Source organism: Nanorana parkeri, unplaced genomic scaffold (genome assembly GCF_000935625.1).
Source record: "Nanorana parkeri isolate BGI_ZX_2015 unplaced genomic scaffold, ASM93562v1 scaffold344, whole genome shotgun sequence".
Lineage (NCBI taxonomy): Eukaryota > Metazoa > Chordata > Amphibia > Anura > Dicroglossidae > Nanorana > Nanorana parkeri.
Genome location: NW_017306612.1, coordinates 1,201,367 through 1,209,645, shown reverse-complemented (window position 1 = coordinate 1,209,645; position 8,279 = coordinate 1,201,367). Strand labels below are relative to the sequence as shown.

The window sequence follows — 8,279 nt, the reverse complement described above, 5'->3', positions numbered from 1 at the left end:
CCCTCCTGTAATAAAGACCGGTCACTGCCGCTCTCTCTCCTTGTGCAGGGTGACTGGTCTTGTCTCCGCCCCCTCCTGTAATAAAGACCGGTCACTGCCGCTCTCTCTCCTTGTGCAGGGTGACTGGTCTTGTCTCCGCCCCCTCCTGTAATAAAGACCGGTCACTGCCGCTCTCTCTCCTTGTGCAGGGTGACTGGTCTTGTCTCCGCCCCCTCCTGTAATAAAGACCGGTCACTGCCGCTCTCTCTCCTTGTGCAGGGGGATAATATATGAATCATCAGATGGGCTTTACCAGGTTTTCATCTGTATTATGCAAGGCAACTGGCTGCAGCATTATGGACCAGGGGCAGGCAACCGCGGCACTCCAGGGCATTGCAAAACTCTGACAGCCACAGGCATGACTCCCAGAGACAGAGGCATGATGCGATTTGTAGTTTGACCACAGCTAGGGTGCCGAGGTTGCCTACCCCTGCTGCAGATCATCAGATATCAGGAATTAAAGGAGGTCGGGTGGAAGAAGGAGCTCGGAAGGATTTTTTTTATTAGTAATAATATCGCAGACCATCTCTCTGTGCCAGCTGATGATCTTCCAGTTCGCGGCCCTGCGGAACAAGCACACGATTGGCTCTCATTAGTCAGCGCACACAGGGTAATGGGGTGACGGACAAGACGTGGAGCCCTTCCCCCAAAGACTGGAATGACTCTAACCCTCAGCAGGCAGCCCAAGGACAGGTCTTAGGTCTCCTTACCTTAAAGAGAACCTGTCACCAGACCATCCATTCATGTCATCTAGTTTATGTTATTTACCTGTAAAAGCCTAGCTGGTGTAAACATCTAAAAGCCCCGAAAATGCAGATGGACACCGCCACCTTGGATGTGACATCAGCAGCTCCGGCAGGCTCTCTCAGGTAAGACTATGTAAGCATTTAAAATACTTGACATGTCTATGCTGTTACATACATAGAGACAGAACCTCCTGATAGCCCACCTACCTGCACATGTTCCCCCATACCGGGAATGGCTACTCCGTTGGAGCAAAGGAGTGCTGATGCGGGGGTGGGGGCATGAGAATAGGGAAGTGATAGCAGTGATCAGATACTGAGAGGGAGTGAAGGAGACAGATGTACACTTTGGGGTCTGCTTATTAACAATTCGCAGAGCCATTCACCCTGCGAATCTCCGTGAAAGTTCGTTCTGTGCAAATAGAGGAAAAAATGAACGTTCTTCGTATATTTTCTTTTTAGGTCGAATGTAATGTAATACCACATAGCGGCCACTAGATGGTGCTGAGGAGCATAGGAAATAGATTACACTTGATTTGTGTAATGTAATACCACATAGCGGCCACTAGATAGAGCTCAGGAGCATAGGAAATAGATCACACTTGATTTGTGTAATGTAATACCACATAGCGGCCACTAGATAGAGCTCAGGAGCATAGGAAATAGATCACACTTGATTTGTGTAATGTAATACCACATAGCGGCCACTAGATAGAGCTCAGGAGCATAGGAAATAGATCACACTTGATTTGTGTAATGTAATACCACATAGCGGCCACTAGATAGAGCTCAGGAGCATAGGAAATAGATCACACTTGATTTGTGTAATGTAATACCACATAGCGGCCACTAGATAGAGCTCAGGAGCATAGGAAATAGATCACACTTGATTTGTGTAATGTAATACCACATAGCGGCCACTAGATAGAGCTCAGGAGCATAGGAAATAGATCACACTTGATTTGTGTAATGTAATACCACATAGCGGCCACTAGATAGAGCTCAGGAGCATAGGAAATAGATCACACTTGATTTGTGTAATGTAATACCACATAGCGGCCACTAGATAGAGCTCAGGAGCATAGGAAATAGATCACACTTGATTTGTGTAATGTAATACCACATAGCGGCCACTAGATAGAGCTCAGGAGCATAGGAAATAGATCACACTTGATTTGTGTAATGTAATACCACATAGCGGCCACTAGATAGAGCTCAGGAGCATAGGAAATAGATCACACTTGATTTGTGTAATGTAATACCACATAGCGGCCACTAGATAGAGCTCAGGAGCATAGGAAATAGATCACACTTGATTTGTGTAATGTAATACCACATAGCGGCCACTAGATAGAGCTCAGGAGCATAGGAAATAGATCACACTTGATTTGTGTAATGTAATACCACATAGCGGCCACTAGATAGAGCTCAGGAGCATAGGAAATAGATCACACTTGATTTGTGTAATGTAATACCACATAGCGGCCACTAGATAGAGCTCAGGAGCATAGGAAATAGATCACACTTGATTTGTGTAATGTAATACCACATAGCGGCCACTAGATAGAGCTCAGGAGCATAGGAAATAGATCACACTTGATTTGTGTAATGTAATACCACATAGCGGCCACTAGATAGAGCTCAGGAGCATAGGAAATAGATCACACTTGATTTGTGTAATGTAATACCACATAGCGGCCACTAGATAGAGCTCAGGAGCATAGGAAATAGATCACACTTGATTTGTGTAATGTAATACCACATAGCGGCCACTAGATAGAGCTCAGGAGCATAGGAAATAGATCACACTTGATTTGTGTAATGTAATACCACATAGCGGCCACTAGATGCTCCATACGGAATAAACATGCTCCTCAGCTCCATCTAGTGGCCAATGTGTGGCATTTTCTGACACCTACTTGTGACCTGATTTGAAAATACACTAAGAACGTTCATTTTGCCTCTATTCACTCAGAACGAACGTTCACAGAGATTTGAGGGGAGAATGGCTCCGAGAATTGTTTATGAATAGAACCCGATAGAGATGCCGCCAGCACACCGGAGTGAAGTGAAGCAAACGTCTATTTATTGACGCATCGGCTCATAACAAATTACAGCGTTTCGGGGGCCACATAAGGTCCCCTTCATCAGGCTTGGCATTACGTATTTTGAAGCCTGATAAAGGGGACCCTATGTGGCCCCGAAACTTTGTTATTTGTTACGAGCCGATGCGTCAATAAATAGACGTTTGCTTCACTTCACTCCTGTGTGCTGGCGACATCTCTATAAAGTTCTGTTATGCGCGGCGCCATCCGCAGTCACTTCTAGCACCTGCGCTGACGCGGATACCCGGTGAGGAGCGGTTCCGGAATACTTGTTTATGAATGGACCCCTCAGTCTCAGGTACTCAGGAATTGGTACTCACCTCAATGACTTCAAACTGGATCCTCTCCTGCTGCGCTCGCCTCCGCAGCACCACCTGTAAGACAATACAATCAACTTTATACAGCAATGAGGAATCTCACACAAAAGCAAACGGCTGGAAGGAGGAGCCTCGGATGGAAGATGCCATCATCGCACAACCAGGATATGGAACACTTTTGGGGGGCAATCAGTTCAATTGTAGTGAAGCTCTTACAGCCAATGACCTGCCGCTCCCAACAGCCATCACCCCAAAACAGCAGCCAGGGACCTCCCACCCTTCAACCGCCCCAAAAACAGCCAGGGGATCTTCCAACTTAAAGTAGAACTATGGGGTCAGGGCTTTTCCTCATAGTTCTCCTTAGGGTAGCGGTAGGACACAAACTAGCGTCCTCCCGTCACCCCAGGCTCAGTATACCGCGAGCTGTAGCTCATTGTATACAGAGACGCTGCAGCTGTCACTCACGCAGCTGGATCCGCCCAGCTGCATGAGTGACAGCTGGCTCCTCCTATCTAGAGGCAGAGCCAGCTGTACCCGCCCCCTCCCCCGTCCGTTCCGCCAGTCAGCGCTGGCGGATCGGAGCGGGGAGGGGGGAATCCAGCCCCTCCCCCTGTCACGGCAGAGAGGCGTGACAGGATCGAGAGGTTAAAAACAGCAGCCAGGGACCTCCTACCTTAACACCCCAAAATGACCCACATTTGTTGGCGGACTGACACTGAGAGAGGGACCGGTAAAGTACAACCTCCGCCCTCCAACGCTTACCGACACGGCGATCCCAGTGAGAACAGCCAGCGCGATGATGATGATGATGGCGGCGAATCCCGGGGAGATGGTCTTCATGTTGATTCGGGGGGGCTCGTTGTCGAAGAATAGGACGCGGACGGAATCGCGATCCACTTCCAGGCTGCGTCCGTCCAGAGGAAGAGCGAACGTCGGCTGCTTCACCTGGCGAGGAAAAGGAGAGAATGCCGCGACATAAGAAGACATAGAACATCGTCACTTCATATTGTGTGTCGTCCAAAGGGGTCCATTGATGAATGTTTTACCACAAGATTCACACAACTTTCACCCAAGATTCACACATTTCTCTCATTGGATTTGATTGGGAAACTGTGTGGATCCTGGGTGAAAGTTGTGTGAATCTTATTATTTCTCACATCTCCGCACATTTCTCCGGGTTTTATCCCTTTACAAACACAAGAAAAAAGACTTATTGATCTACCAGAAATCCAGCGATGTATTTCCTTTGCTCCCCGGCTCCATCTAGTGGCCATAAGTATGTATTTCCTTTGCTCCCCGGCTCCATCTAGTGGCCATAAGTATGTATTTCCTTTGCTCCCCAGCTCCATCTAGTGGCCATAAGTATGTATTTCCTTTGCTCCTCAGATCCATCTAGTGGCCATAAGTATGTATTTCCTTTGCTCCTCTGCTCCATCTAGTGGCCATAAGTATGTATTTCCTTTGCTCCCCGGCTCCATCTAGTGGCCATAAGTATGTATTTCCTATGCTCCTCAGCTCCATCTAGGGCCATAAGTATATATTTCCTTTGCTCCTCAGCTCCATCTAGTGGCCATAAGTATGTATTTCCTATGCTCCTCAGCTCCATCTAGGGCCATAAGTATATATTTCCTTTGCTCCTCAGCTCCATCTAGTGGCCATAAGTATGTATTTCCTATGCTCCTCAGCTCCATCTAGGGCCATAAGTATATATTTCCTTTGCTCCTCAGCTCCATCTAGTGGCCATAAGTATGTATTTCCTATGCTCCTCAGCTCCATCTAGGGCCATAAGTATATATTTCCTTTGCTCCTCAGCTCCATCTAGTGGCCATAAGTATGTATTTCCTATGCTCCTCAGCTCCATCTAGGGCCATAAGTATATATTTCCTTTGCTCCTCAGCTCCATCTAGTGGCCATAAGTATGTATTTCCTATGCTCCTCAGCTCCATCTAGGGCCATAAGTATATATTTCCTTTGCTCCTCAGCTCCATCTAGTGGCCATAAGTATGTATTTCCTATGCTCCTCAGCTCCATCTAGGGCCATAAGTATATATTTCCTTTGCTCCTCAGCTCCATCTAGTGGCCATAAGTATGTATTTCCTATGCTCCTCAGCTCCATCTAGGGCCATAAGTATATATTTCCTTTGCTCCTCAGCTCCATCTAGTGGCCATAAGTATGTATTTCCTATGCTCCTCAGCTCCATCTAGGGCCATAAGTATATATTTCCTTTGCTCCTCAGCTCCATCTAGTGGCCATAAGTATGTATTTCCTATGCTCCTCAGCTCCATCTAGGGCCATAAGTATATATTTCCTTTGCTCCTCAGCTCCATCTAGTGGCCATAAGTATGTATTTCCTATGCTCCTCAGCTCCATCTAGGGCCATAAGTATATATTTCCTTTGCTCCTCAGCTCCATCTAGTGGCCATAAGTATGTATTTCCTATGCTCCTCAGCTCCATCTAGGGCCATAAGTATATATTTCCTTTGCTCCTCAGCTCCATCTAGTGGCCATAAGTATGTATTTCCTATGCTCCTCAGCTCCATCTAGGGCCATAAGTATATATTTCCTTTGCTCCTCAGCTCCATCTAGTGGCCATAAGTATGTATTTCCTATGCTCCTCAGCTCCATCTAGGGCCATAAGTATATATTTCCTTTGCTCCTCAGCTCCATCTAGTGGCCATAAGTATGTATTTCCTATGCTCCTCAGCTCCATCTAGGGCCATAAGTATATATTTCCTTTGCTCCTCAGCTCCATCTAGTGGCCATAAGTATGTATTTCCTATGCTCCTCAGCTCCATCTAGGGCCATAAGTATATATTTCCTTTGCTCCTCAGCTCCATCTAGTGGCCATAAGTATGTATTTCCTATGCTCCTCAGCTCCATCTAGGGCCATAAGTATATATTTCCTTTGCTCCTCAGCTCCATCTAGTGGCCATAAGTATGTATTTCCTATGCTCCTCAGCTCCATCTAGGGCCATAAGTATATATTTCCTTTGCTCCTCAGCTCCATCTAGTGGCCATAAGTATGTATTTCCTATGCTCCTCAGCTCCATCTAGGGCCATAAGTATATATTTCCTTTGCTCCTCAGCTCCATCTAGTGGCCATAATTCGGTATTACATTACAATACATTCCTCTTAACATTCGTTTTTGCCTCTATTGGCATAGAATGAACCCTTCACAGATATTCGCAGGGCAAACGGCTCTCCGAATTGTTCATAGCAGTTCCTCTGAGTGCTCCATCTACTACTGAACTCTCAGGTTTTGATAACATACTTCTCTTTCAATGTAGTAGGCCACCGTGGCGATATCCATCGGGTCTCTCGTTCCATTGGTCGAAAATAGTTTCATGGTGACGTCATGGGTCAGCTCGTCACCTGCAGGATCTGAGGAGCCTTCAGGAGGAACTGAGACACTTGACTGGTCAGCAGCCTATGGGGGAGAGCAGAGTGAGAATCTAGAGACTCATTTACATTGCAAGGAGGTAGGTGTGGACGTACAGGTCTTGTCCCTCCCCCCAGCCTGTGATTGGACGGTGAAAGGAGAAGCTGCAGACAGAGCTCATTCCTCTGTCACTCTGCTCTCTCCTCCTATCAGCATTAGTACATTAATTATGCTTGCTCAGCTGATTGGCTCCCTGTCCCCGCCCCTCACCTTCTCCAGTCTGAGCTGGCTGATTGGCTCCCTGTCCCCGCCCCTCACCTTCTCCAGTCTGAGCTGGCTGATTGGCTCCCTTGTCCCCGCCCCTCACCTTCTCCAGTCTGAGCTGCAAAAGGGTGATACCAAGTCACATTCAGGTTCTTGCCCGGCTTGTATAAATGAATACGTGTGTTGTTTTTCTGCCTGGCGTTCACCTTAAACCCCTTCCCCCGCTGGCTGTACACTTTTATATATATGGCGGCAGAGGCGTCCCGAGGCGGGGTGACACCCCAGCGTCCATCTTGGTGATGGACGACGGCAGAGAGAGGAGGGGACGTCACCCGGCGGGATAAGGTCCCCTCCTCTCTCGAACAACTGGGACCAAGGACCGAGAGCCCGGCTTTTCAGAGGGGGGTGTCACCCCTCCAATGGTGTCAGCACCCCCCTTTTGACGCCACTGTATGGCGGTATGGTGGGGGGCTTAAAGCTGTTCTGCCACATACATGTGTACAGCCAATGCCCCTATTCTGTGCTGGGAGTGCGCCCAATTGCACGCCCCCCCAGCACTGTGACCGCGCTTTCACCGAGCGTTCCTGGTCACTGTTTACCATCGGGAGTTGGCGGGACAGGCTTTCGATCACGTGACCACCGTGACAGCCGCCTGATCACATGATCATTGGGGTCGAATCATTTCCTCTCCAACAATGGAACAGCCAATACAAAAAACAAAATGCCACCATTGCCTAAATAATTCCAGGACATGACGGCGCCCAGAACTGACCTGCGTACGTCTTCCTCCCGACCTTTCACCTGCGCAAACTCTGCTTTGAAGGTGAAGTGGATTTGAATGAGGCTGCAAGACAACAACATCATGTCGATCAATAATAACGTCATAGAGAGCCACAAGGAGGAGCCGCAAGGAGCCATGTGAGCGAGAACTACAGGTGAAAAGACAGCTGGTACACTTCAGGGTCTCTATACAAGCAATTCGCAGAGCTATTCACCCTGAGCGACTAGCTCTGAGCGCTCGTTGGGTGTGAACAGATGCAGAAACAAACATTCTTTAATGCTCCTCGGCTCCATCTAGTGGCCATAACACAGCATTACATACGTTCCAGCTGAAAAGAAAATATATCTCTGTCACTTTGCAGAGATTTTCCTTCACTTCCTCTAAGGACAGGAAGTGATGGGAAACAGATTTTTTTTTTAAAACACAGCATCTGTGCCTTCCTGTCCCGGAGAAAAGCGCTCTCCTCATTTTCTGTACGACCCACTGAGACCCACCACACCCTCCTGAGACCTTCTATATCTCCCCCTCCTGAGACCCATTTTCCCCTCCTGAGACCCTATACATCTCCCCCTCCTGAGACCCTCCACATCCCTCCTGAGACCCACCACACCCCTCCTGAGACCCTCCACATCTCCTCCTCCTGAGACCC

At 48.0% G+C, this 8,279-nt stretch overlaps 1 pseudogene; it reads right to left on the bottom strand.

Annotated features, from left to right (window-relative positions):
* Positions 1 to 542: 542 nt before the first annotated feature.
* LOC108788687 overlaps positions 543 to 8,279 on the bottom strand; it is a 17,805-nt pseudogene continuing 10,068 nt past the window's right edge.